The sequence below is a fragment of the Scyliorhinus torazame genome, chromosome 24 (assembly GCF_047496885.1).
Source record: "Scyliorhinus torazame isolate Kashiwa2021f chromosome 24, sScyTor2.1, whole genome shotgun sequence".
Classification (NCBI taxonomy): Eukaryota; Metazoa; Chordata; class Chondrichthyes; order Carcharhiniformes; family Scyliorhinidae; genus Scyliorhinus; species Scyliorhinus torazame.
This window is the reverse complement of record NC_092730.1, coordinates 54,997,529-55,010,606: the sequence shown is the minus strand read 5'-3', so window position 1 is coordinate 55,010,606 and position 13,078 is coordinate 54,997,529. Positions and strand designations below refer to the sequence as shown.

At 46.5% G+C, this 13,078-nt stretch overlaps 1 non-coding gene across 1 annotated transcript; it reads right to left on the bottom strand.

Moving 5' to 3' along the window:
• Positions 1 to 2,704: 2,704 nt before the first annotated feature.
• On the bottom strand, positions 2,705 to 2,796 carry trnar-ucu (transfer RNA arginine (anticodon UCU)). The gene is given in 2 exon segments: positions 2,705 to 2,740; positions 2,760 to 2,796. It is a non-coding gene; the product is annotated as a tRNA-Arg (tRNA).
• Between the last annotated feature and the right edge of the window lie 10,282 nt (positions 2,797 to 13,078).

The following is a 13,078-nucleotide window of genomic DNA, read 5'->3' as shown; positions in this document are numbered from 1 at the left end:
CCAGCTGCCGGACATAGTCATTTTCGACGTCGAAAACTCCTTTCACCCTCTGAGCCGTGAAGATTCATGGAGCAACATCCACAAACTCGGCTGCTTCCGGACATGTGTCACATCCTCTGCCTGCTCCACAATCACATACAGTCAGTGATCCTCACCAAGTGAACCAACAGAAACTCCCCTCAATAAAAACTGCACAGAAACAAAGGGTGCGTCATTGCACCAATTCACTTTTCCATTTTCCTCACTTCAATATTGTACCTGTCACCCAGCAACTTCCCCACAGGCCTGGAGAAAATCAAAGGAAGGACAGGAAATTGTTCACACTCCAACCATCTTCATTGGAAAGACAAACTCGATCTTCAGTCATTGAGCTCTAGGCTGTAGGTAATGTTTGTGTGGGTGCTGACTCAGAAACTTAGCCCAGGTCACTGCAGTTATGGATTTGATATCATTTGCGCTGGGAGTTTCTGATAGTGCGTCGTGTGTCAGGATGGCCGAGTGGGTCTAAGGCCAGTTCGTAGTTCAGGTCGCAGTCTCCTCTGGAGGCGAGGATTGAAATCCCACCCCTGACATTGACTGTTCCTCCGCGAGGGTCCATCCAACCCCGCGGGATCTCTCACCTGGGAACAGATACAGAGAAACAGCGACCACCTGCAAGTTCCACTCCGAGACACACACCATCCTGGGAAATAGATCACCCTTTCTGTGGCCGGCTCACAATCCTGGAACTCGCTCCCTAACAGCACTGTGTGTGTACATACACCACATGGACTTGCAGCGGCTCAAGATTCACGTCACCGCCAAATTCTCAAGGGTAATACATTTTGGACAATAATTGTTGACGGATTCAGCGACACTCAAATCCCGTCAAATATTTTTAAAAATATTTTGGAAACCGAGTCCCCTGAACTCAGCTCAGAAAGTTCACAAATCACAAAGCAAATTACTTCAAATGTTGATCATCATAAATAATAAACACAGGAAATGCTGGAAATGCTCAGAATTAAACAGCATCTGTGGGGAGAGAACTAGAAGCAGCGTTCCAGCTCTGTGATTGGATCATTTCCTTCTCTCTCAATGTGAAATTCTGGACTCAGCTTATAAACAGCAAGGTGCCAATCACCAGTCATCAGTATCAGAAACAATGAACCTTTAGGATAGCGAGGCCGAGCGGTCTGAGGAGATGGGTTTAGGTTTCAGTCTCTTCGAGGATGCGGGTGGAAATCCAACCGCTGCCAACATTTGTAGGAAAAGCGGCTAAGGTGGGAAATGGAAATAAAAGTGAACGATGTTGCAAAGCACTTGCTCTTATCCCAAAAGATCTTTCCGTTACTGACATTGTTGTGTCCTGTGTAAGTCGAGCTGAACTGATTTGGTGCCGCTTGTTCTCACCTTGCAGCCCGTCAGTCTCCGTATTCCAGGGACCATTTATGACATCATCAAAAACGCCCTCCCCTGCTCTCCCCATTCACCAGACTGAAGGGACAATCCCCTCCGCGACCGCTGCTCCACCGCCAATATCCGCTCACTTTCTATCTGCACCTTTCTTTGCAAGTGCAGGAGATGCAACTCCTGCCTTTTTACCCCCTCCCTCCTCATTATCCAAGGGCCCAAAACACTCATCCCAAGTGAACCAGTGAGACACTTGTGCTTTTCAGTTTAATCTCCTGTATCATAGATTATCATAGAATTTACAGTGCAGAAGGAGGCCATTCGCCCCCAACGGTTTTTGCTGCCACAATTTGGTCTCATCTACTTCAACAGGTCAGATAACAGACTGTGACCGCTTTGATAAATCTCTGTTCAATCCACAATCATGACTTTGAGTTTCCTGCCACTTGTCATTTCAATTCTCCACCTCTCCCACTCTGACCTTTCTGTCGTTGGTCATCCGTGTTCCAATGGAGATTAACGGAAACTCGAGTAAAACCACCTCAACATTTAAGTAGCCACCCACAGAACTCCGTCCTCAACATCGAGCTCAGTAATTTTAGATTATGTTTTGTTTGGTGTGTTACTTGCCCGTCCCTTTTTTTTTGCTTCTAATTGCATTCATTCATTTTGCACTTGGACGGCGGAGAGACAGCTGGAGATTTTTCTAGAATGAATTGTCGAGGTCAAGGCTCAGACAGCTGAAGACGTGGTCGCCATTGATGGAACAATGAAAAGTGCAAATGACAAGAGGACAAGGAAAGAGAAAGGTCTGGGAATGGAACCGGAACTCCAGTGAGAAATCTCCCCCTGAACCACGAATGTTCACACGGCCGCTCATTCCACGTGTCCAGTCGGAAACCTGTCTGAAGGAACATGCAGTCTGACATAGCGCCTGTGATAATCCTCCACTGTCTGATCTAAAGCTGCAACATGAGCTGTTCATGACAGCTGTGATAAACGTGTTGGTGTGAGCATTCAGTGGTGTCGATTCACATCATCCTTGTTTGGAGCTGCCTGTGAGGAACAAACTTCCCGCTGATAATACTGCCCGGTTTGCAATCTGTCTGAGGAGGGAACAGACTGACTCTGGTCAGCAGCTTTCAAAGATTTTATTTTTGTCCAGAATGGGATTTCTTCTGTGACGTTGTTCTGATGGGAAAGGGGAGAGTGACTGGAGTCGCCTTTCAGAAGGAAGTTCGGGGCGGCAGTTTCACTCACCTGGGGACATTGATAAACTTGTTGCTGATTTATTCAAACCTTGCCTAAAAACCGACTCTGGTGGGACACGAACCCACAACCTTTGAATGTCTCATCATGACAGCGACTAGAAGTCCAGCGCGCTATCCGTTGCGCCACAGAGCCACACTTGCAGTGCTTTCCCATCCCCATATGAGGATTTCTGTAGTTGTCCAACAGGCAGTTCAAAAGTTCAGTAATTCGCACAGTGACGACATTTCAAAACTACTTCATTGTCTGGGAATGTTTTGGGCCGCCCTGTGGTTGTGAAAAGCGCGACAGAAATTCTAGTAAAACTCCGAAAGGACACAGCCAGGTTGGTGCAAAGGGAGGACATGTAGCAGACAAGGAATGAGGCGATTTATTTTTGTAGGAAGAACAGAAGTAGACAATATAAAATCAAGGGTCTATTTACAAAAAAGAGTGCAGGAACAGCGGGACATGTGTCCAAATCATTGAAGGTGACAGGGCAGGCTGTAAGAGTCGTTTATAAATAAAACAGTGCCATGACTTTATTAATAGCGGCACAGAGTACAAGATGACAGAGGGGTCATCTCTCCCTTTTCAGCTCCTGAATGCAGAGGCTTTTCTTGTGAAACCGTTTATTGGAAAACCTCTTTCCCTGGAGGGAGGCGGGAGTTTGGAACTCGCTGCCTGAAAGGTTGGTGGAGCAGAGCCCCTCATAATATCTAAGAAGTGTTTAGATGGGCATTTGCGATCCCAGGGTACACGAGGCGATGATCCAAGTGCTGGGAAATGGGATGAGAATGGTTCGGTGGTTGTTTCTGACCGGCACAGATGCGATGGGCTGAAGGGCCATTTCTCTGCTGTCTGATTCGATGACTTTCTGAATGAAATGCAACATGTGTTTGCAGCTGTCTCTGTTTATATCCTGTTGTATTCACAGGAACAAACAAACTGGGCTGGTCGTTGAGCACCTCGAGACTGTTCTGCCCTACATTTAGATTGAGTAAGGGCTCCGTGTATTTTAACTCCAGCTCCCTGACTGGATTTCAGAAACCCTCCACAAACGGCAGTCTTATTGAATAATACAGATCCCAGAGATGGATAATCAGCGATAATCACAGCCAGAGAGACCTGCAATAACCCTCAGAGCAGGAAAGACAACTCATTGTCCTTTGGCCCAACAGCAAAATACTGCGGATGCCGCAAATCTGAAACAAAGACAGAAAATGCTGCAAATATTCAGCTGACACGGCAGCTTCTGTGGAGAGACGAACAGGTCGTTCCAATGAAGGGTCAGGATCTGAAATGTTCACTATTTCTCTTGTCAGTGATACCACAGATTCGTAAAATATTTCAAGCATTCCGGTTTGTTCAGCTAAACATCCTCACACTCTGTAGCTTAGATCAATCCCAGCAGGGTGTCACTGCGTTTGACCTGATCTGTGTGATTGAACACTTCCTCCATAAAGTCACAGAGTCATAGATGTTTACAGCATGGAAACAGGTCCTTCGGCCCAGCTTGTCCATGATGCCCAGTTTCTATCACCAAGTTAGTCCCACTTGCCCACATTTGATCCATGTCCCTCTATATTCACCCTGCCCAGATAAATTTGATTTGATCAAATTAGCATTTGTTAAGGTTCCCCATGGTAGGCTTATGCAGAAAGTAAGGAGGCATGGGATAGTGGGAAATTTGGCCAGTTGGATAACGAACTGGCTAACTGATAGAAGTCAGAGAGTGCTGGTGGATGGCAAATATTCAGCCTGGATCCCAGTTACCAGTGGCGTACCGCTGGGTCCTCTGCAGTTTGTGATTTTCATTAATGACTTGGATGAGGGAGTTGAAGGGTGGGTCAGTAAATTTGCAGACGATACGAAGATTGGTGGAGTTGTGGATAGTGAGGAGGGCTGTTGTCGGCTGCAAAGAGACATAGATAGGATGCAGAGCTGGGCTGAGAAGTGGCAGATGGAGTTTAACCCTGAAAAGTGTGAGGTTGTCCATTTTGGAAGGACAAATATCAATGCGGAATACAGGGTTAACGGTAGAGTTCTTGGCAATATGGAGGAGCAGAGAGATCTTGGGGTCTATGTTTACACATCTTTGAAAGTTGCCACTCAAGTGGATAGAGCTGTGAAGAAGGCCTATGGTGTGCTCGCGTTCATTAACAGAGGGATTGAATTTAAGAGTCGTGAGGTGATGATGCAGCTGTCCAAAACTTTGGTAAGGGCACATTTGGAGTACTGTGTACAGTTCTGGTCGCCTCATTTTAGGAAGGATGTGGAAGCTTTGGAAAAGGTGCAAAGAAGATTTACCAGGATGTTGCCTGGAATGGAGAGTCGGTCTTCCGAGGAAAGGTTGAGGGTGCTAGGGCTTTTCTCATTAGAACGGAGAAGGATAAGGGGCGACTTGATAGAGGTTTATAAGATGATCAGGGGAACACATAGAGTAGACAGTCAGAGACATTTTCCCCGGGTGGAACAAACCATTACAAGGGGACATAAATGTAAGGTGAAAGGTGGAAGATATAGGAGGGATATCAGAGGTAGGTTCTTTACCCAGAGAGTAGTGGGGGCATGGAATCACTGCCTGTGGAAGTAGTTGAGTCGGAACCATTAGGGACCTTCAAGCAGCTATTGGATAGGTACATGGATTACGCTAAAATGATATAGTGTAGATTTATTTGTTCTTAAGGGCAGCACGGTAGCATTGTGGATAGCACAATTGCTTCACAGCTCCAGGGTCCCAGGTTCGATTCCGGCTTGGGTCTCTGTCTGTGCGGAGTCTGCACGTCCTACCCGTGTCTGCGTGGGTTTCCTCCGGGTGCTCCGGTTTCCTCCCACAGTCCAAAGATGTGCAGGTTAGGTGAATTGGCCAATGATAAATTGCCCTTAATGTCCAAAATTTGCTTTGGTGTTGGGTGGAGGTGTTGAGTTTGGGTATGGTGCTCTTTCCAGGAGCCGGTGCAGACTCAAAGGGCCGAATGGCCTCCTTCTGCACTGTAAATTCAATGATAATCTATGATTAATCTAGGACAAAGGTTCGGCACAACATCGTGGGCCGAAGGGCCTGTTCTGTTCTGTGCTGTCTGTTCTATGTTCTATGTAAATATCTCACTGTATTTTAAAGGAAAACATTGTACCGATTCTACACTGCCTCTGGCAGTCCATTTCGGATGCTCACCACCCTCCGCGTGAAAGCAAATCCTCTCTGGTCTCTTTGGCATCTCTCCCCTCTCACCTTAAACCTATGCCCTTTAGGCTCCTCTACCTTTGGGAACATATGTTGACTATCTGCCTGATCTATGCTCCTCATTATTTTATAGACCTCTATCAGTTCACCTCGAAGCCTCCGACGCTCCAGGTAAAAATTCCAAGCCTGTCCCGTCTCTCCTTATAACCCAGAGGACCAAGTCCTGGTAGCATCCTCGTAAATCTCTTCGGCACTCTTTCTAGTTTACCAATATACTTCCCATAATAGGGTGACTAGAACTGAACATAGTATTTCATGTGTGCTCTTACCAATGTATTGTACAACTTCAATAAGACGTCCCGACTCCTGTATTCAATATCCTGATCAATAAATCCGAGCATGCTGAATGGCTTCTTCACCACCCTGTCCACCTGCGACTCTACTTACAAGGAGCTCCGAACTTGTACCCCTAGATCTCTTTGTTCTGTAATTCTCCCCAAAGAATACAACAGCGCAAAATCTGTCTTTGTTCCAGAATTGCAGGTTTAACTTGTCCTTCACTTTCCAGTGGATAATTTACAGACATTTTAACAGAAGGACTGAATTCAGTCCAATGATTAATGCTTTCGACTAGAAATCAACTGGATTTTTCCCTTTGACTTCAGTCCTGCTCCCAGAGAATCTGTTCAGTCGTTAAAATAATGTTTTCTTTTGAATCCTTTATTTCCACCGAATGTTGACGCTGAAATTCCTCACAGTTCTCTCCATTGTTATCTACTCTGCGGGTATTGGCTGCACCGTCTCTTTGCGACATGCTCACAGGGCTGTGAGAGAGGCTTTCTTTCAGGTTTTAGGCCTCTTTTGGTCATTAAACAAAAACCGGATATCTGCAGAGGAACTCGGAATACCAAACCTCTCTTCCCAGGATGAACTTAGTCAGGGGACAAAATGTTGTTTGAATACAGAATAAAAGGTTTGAGGATTTGGGGTGAGATTCCAGGAGATTTGGGAAGAGAGTGATGTTGTGGAGCATTGTGACAATAGCAGGATACGAGTTTGGGATATTACCCAGTCTGTGTGGGGGGCGGGGGGAAGAAATTGTCTTGCCTACCCACCCAAGTTGAATGTTGGGGTTGAGGTGGTGATCAGATTCCGTGCGGAGGGTGAAATCCTTTCACTGAATTTCACGTTTACAGCTCAGGTCCTCGAGGAATCGCTGCTGTATTCCCAGGAGGTGGTGGTCTCATTCTTAAAGCAAAAAACTTCAATCCTGGACCGGTTTGTCAATAAGAACAAGCTGGAGGATTGGGATGATAGAAACTGTTCAGCACTGATTCACTTTATTCATTGTTGTGTCCTGGAATAAACAAGTGGATTGTAGCTGTCCATTAAAAACGCAAATCGAATTCGGAAGTTTCTGGCCAGTAACTTCACAGTGTCCACTATTACATCACTCAGCATCCTCAGCTGCATCACATCTGGTCCACATGACATGTCACCATTACCTACAGCCAGTCTTTCTCATTCCTCTTTGACATAAGTTTTATACAAAAGAAAACAATTACGAATGGTCGATGATGAAAGTGAGCACTTTTCTTGAAGGGAGTTTAAAGAAACCTTTGTGATAAAGAAGTGGGATTAGGGAAATGAAAGTAACAATAAGTGGAATGAAGGCGCGGGTTGTTCCTGGGCTGACTGTAGAATTTGCTGTTTATTTATTCAATAGAGATTTCAGGCCAATTGTATTTGATGTCATTAAGGAGATTAACATTGAAGGAAGCATGTCGTTGTCTATAATGTGTGATTACCTCAAACAAAGAACAAAGAAATGTACAGCACAGGAACAGGCCCTTCGGCCCACCAAGCCCGCGCCGGCCATGCTGCCCGACTAAACTACAATTTTCTACACTTCCTGGGTCCGTATCCTTCTATTCCCATCCTATTCATATATTTGTCAAGATGCCCCTTAAATGTCCCTATCGTCCCTGCTTCCACTACCTCCTCCGGTAGCGAGTTCCAGGCAACCACTACCCTCTGCGTAAAGAACTTGCCTCGTACATCTACTCTAAACCTTGCCCCTCTCACCTTAAACCTATGCCCCCTAGTAATTGAGCCCTCTACCCTGGGGAAAAGCCTCTGACTATCCACTCTGTCTATGCCCCTCATAATTTTGTATACCTCTATCAGGTCTCCCCTCAACCTCCTTCGTTCCAGTGAGAACAAACCGAGTTTATTCAATCGCTCCTCATAGCTAATGCCCTCCATACCAGGCAACATTCTGGTAAATCTCTTCTGCACCCTCTCTAAAGCCTCCACATCCTTCTGGTAGTGTGGCGACCAGAATTGAACAGTATACTCCAAGTGTGGCCTAACTAAGGTTCTATAAAGCTGCAACATGACTTGCCAATTCTTATACTCAATGCTCCGGCCAATGAAGGCAAGCGTGCCGTATGCCTTCTTGACTACCTTCTCCACCTGTGTTGCCCCTTTCAATGACCTGTGGACCTGTACTCCTAGATCTCTTTGACTTTCAATACTCTTGAGGGTTCTACCATTCACTGTATATTCCCTACCTGCATTAGACCTTCCAAAATGCATTACCTCACATTTGTCCGGATTAAACATCATCTGCCATCTCTCCGCCCAAGTCTCCAGACAATCTAAATCCTGCTGTATCCTCCGACAGTCCTCATCGCTATCCACAATTCCACCAACCTTTGTGTCGTCTGCAAACTTACTAATCAGACCAGTTACATTTTCCTCAAAATCATTTATATATACTACAAAGAGCAAAGGTCCCAGCACTGATCCCTGTGGAACACCACTGGTCACAGCCCTCCAATTAGAAAAGCATCCCTCCATTGCTACTCTCTGCCTTCTATGGCCTAGCCAGTTCTGTATCCACCTTGCCAGCTCACCCCTGATCCCGTGTGACTTCACCTTTTGTACTAGTCTACCATGAGGGACCTTGTCAAAGGCCTTACTGAAGTCCATATAGACAACATCTACTGCCCTACCTGCATCAATCATCTTTGTGACCTCCTCGAAAAACTCTATCAAGTTAGTGAGACACGACCTCCCCTTCACAAAACCGTGCTGCCTCTCACTAATATGTCCATTTGCTTCCAAATGGGAGTAGATCCTGTCTCGAAGAATTCTCTCCAGTAATTTCCCTACCACTGAAGTAAGGCTCAACCGCCTGTAGCTCCCGGGATTATCCTTGCTACCCTTCTTAAACAGAGGAACAACATTGGCTATTCTCCAGTCCTCCGGGACATTCCCTGAAGACAGCGAGGATCCAAAGATTTCTGTCAAGGCCTCAGCAATTTCCTCTCCAGCCTCCTTCCGTATTCTGGGGTAGATCCCATCAGGCCCTGGGGACTTATCTACCTTAATATTTATGAAGACACCCAACACCTCATCTTTTTGGATCACAATGTGACCCAGGCTATCTACACCCCCTTCTCCAGACTCAACATCTACCAATTCCTTCTCTTTGGTGAATACTGATGCAAAGTATTCATTTACTACCTCGCCCATTTCCTCTGGCTCCACACATAGATTCCCTTGCCTATCCTTCCGTGGGCCAACCCTTTCCCTGGCTACCCTCTTGCTTTTTATGTACGTGTAAAAAGCCTTGGGATTTTCCTTAACCCTATTTGCCAATGACTTTTCGTGACCCCTTCTAGCCCTCCTGACTCCTTGCTTATGTTCCTTCCTACTTTCCTTATATTCCACGCAGGCTTCGTCTGTTCCCAGCCTTTTAGCCCTGACAAATGCCTCCTTTTTTTTTTTGACGAGGCTTACAATATCACTCGTCATCCAAGGTTCCCGAAAATTGCCGTATTTCTCTTTCTTCCTCACAGGAACATGCAGTCCTGTATTCCTTTCAACTGACACTTGAAAGCCTTCCACATGTCAGATGTTGATTTGCCCTCAATCATCCGCCCCCAATCTATGTTCTTCAGTTCCCGCCTAATATTGTTATAATTAGCCTTCCCCCAATTTAGCACATTCATCCTCGGACCACTCTTATCCTTGTCCACCAGTACTTTAAAACTTACTGAATTGTGGTCACTGTTACCGAAATGCTCCCCTACTGAAACATCTACCACCTGGCCGGGCTCATTCCCCAATACCAGGTCCAGTACCGCCCCTTCCCTAGTTGGACTGTCTACATATTGTTTTAAGAAGCCCTCCTGGATGCTCCTAACAAACTCCGCCCCGTCTAAGCCCCTGGCACTAAGTGAGTCCCAGTCAATATTGGGGAAGTTGAAGTCTCCCATCACCACAACCCTTTTGTTTTTACTCTTTTCCAAAATCTGTCTACCTATCTGCTCCTCTATCTCCCGCTGGCTGTTGGGAGGCCTGTAGTATACCCCCAACATTGTGACTGCACCCTTCTTATTCCTGATCTCTACCCATATAGCCTCACTGCCCTCTGAGGTGTCCTCTCGCAGTACAGCTGTGATATTCTCCCGAACAAGTAGCGCAACTCCGCCTCCCCTTTTACATCCCCCTCTATCCCGCCTGAAACATCTAAATCCTGGAACGTTTAGCTGCCAATCCTGCCCTTCCCTCAACCAGGTCTCTGTAATGGCAACAACATCACAGTTCCAAGTACTAATCCAAGCTCTAAGTTCATCTGCCTTACCCGTAATTCTTCTTGCATTAAAACATATGCACTTCAGGCCACCAGACCCGCTGTGTTCAGCAACTTCTCCCCGTCTGCTCTGCCTCAGAGCCACACTGTCCCTATTCCCTAGTTCTTCCTCAATGCTCTCACCTTCTGACCTATTGCTCCCGTGCCTACCCCCCTGCCATACCAGTTTAAACCCTCCCGTGTGACACTAGCAAACCTCGCAGCCACGATATTTATGCCTCTCCGGTTTAGATGCAACCCGTCCTTCTTATACAGGTCACACCTGCCCCGCAAGAGCTCCCAGTGGTCCAGATAATGGAAACCCTCCCTCCTACACCAGCTGTTTAGCCACGTGTTTATCTGCTCTATCTTCCTATTTCTAGCCTCACTGGCACGTGGCACAGGGAGTAATCCCGAGATTACAACCCTCGAGGTCCTGTCTTTTAACTTTCTGCCTAGCTCCCTGAACTCCTGCTGCAGGACCTCATGCCCCTTCCTGCCTATGTCGTTAGTACCAATATGTACAACGACCTCTGCCTGTTTGCCCTCCCCCTTCAGGATTCCCTCTACCCGTTCGGAGACATCCTGGACCCTGGCACCAGGGAGGCAACATACCATCCTGGGATCTCTTTCACGTCCACAGAAGCGCATATCTGTGCCCCTGACTATAGAGTCCCCTAATAACTTTTTACTGGTATTAATTATGTAACTTACTTAGTGATTAATTTATTCAGCCACTAGGAGTGTTTTAAGCTCATTCTGTAAACGGAACTTTGCGTGGCTCGTATTTCTGGCCCGTTTAACCCACCTATTTACTATTGTTTCAGACTGAGAACTTAGTTATTAATGTTGAACATTGTTGTTTATTTAAACTATGTTTCCACTCAAAACAAAGTGATGCTGGTTATTAGATAAGAAACCCATGGGTGATGAGAACAATTGGTGAATTTTATTTGAGGAGTGTCCCCTCCTTTCCTGTCCTGACCTGCGATATTTACAAAGAACAAAGAAATGTACAGCACAGGAACAGGCCCTTCGGCTCTCCAAGCCCCTGCCGACCATGCTGCCCGACTAAATTACAATCTTCTACACTTCCTGGGTCCGTATCCCTCTATTCCCATCCTATTCATGTATTTGTCAAGATGCCCCTTAAATGTCACTATCGTCCCTGCTTCCACCACCTCCTCAAGGCAGAAGGAGGCCATTCGGCCCATCGAGTCTGCACCGACCCTATTAAGCCCTCGCTTCCACCCTATCCCCGGAACCCAATAACCCCTCCTAACCTTTATGGTCACTAAGGGCAATTTATCATGGCCAATCCACCTAACCTGCACGTCTTTGGACTGTGGGAGGAAACCGGAGCACCCAGAGGAAACCCACGCTGACACGGGGTGAACGTGCAGACTCCAGACAGACAGTGACCCAGTGGGGAATCAAACCTGGGACCCTGACACTGTGAAGCCACAGTGCTAATCACTTGTGCTACCATGCTGCCCTAGAATTAGGCCACTCGACCCATCGAGTCTGCTCCGCCATTCAATCATGGCTGATATGTTTCTCATCCCCATTCTCCTGCCTTCTCCCCATAACCCCTGATCCCCTTATTAATCCAGAACCTATCTGTAAGATAGATCCAATTCTCACTCCTAGCCCCGTAACCCCACCTAATCTTTTTGGGGCAATTTCCCCCACAAAGACACCCAATTCACCTAACCACATCCTTGGGAGGAAACCGGAGCACCCGGAGGAAACCCACGCAGACACGAGGAGAACGTGCAAAGTCCACACAGACAGTCACCCGAGGCCAGAATCGAACCTGGGAACTGGCGCTGTGAGGCAGCAGTGCAGACCACTGTGCCACCGTGCCGCCTCCAAATAAATTCCACCAGTTGCCATGGAGGGATTTTGAACCTGTGCCCTTCGAGAATTAGCCTGGGCCTCTGGATTACTAGCCCAGGAACATCACCATTACACCACAACCACTTATTTAATTAAATAATTCACCACTGTGATGGCCAGGAACTGAAGCTGGGTCAAATGCTGGGACAGTCACCACTATACCACCACCTGTCCCCGGGCAATGTCATCCCCTCTGTATTTATAGAACGAATACACAAACAATGAAGCGGGGGAATGTATTAAATCAGAGATTGGATATTCTTGTAACCAATATGGCTGTAATGGGAATCTTTCATTTTCCGATAGATCGGGATGAGCTGGGTCGCTCAGGCAGAAATCAGCTATCTGGGGATTTAAATGTGATACTACAATGATAATATTTAACCATGTTAATGTTATTTTGCTCCAATTGAAACGTGTCACGAATACATCGTTGCCTTGCTGCACAACTTGCTTTCAGCCAGGAGATGGCAGCAGTGCGCAATAGTTTGGGTCTCCTGTTTGGCCCACAGATCTGGATAGGAATGGAGCTGCTGCTTCCCGGGGAGCTGCCAAGCAAGAGGCACAGATATTGACCAACTGCACCTCCTCCAAATGGATTCCCCAAATTACTGAACAAAACAAAAACAAGCACAAATCATATTTTAAGAAACTATGACAGTGACTCTGAAAACAATACACCAACACCCCTGAAAGAATCGATTTGCTGT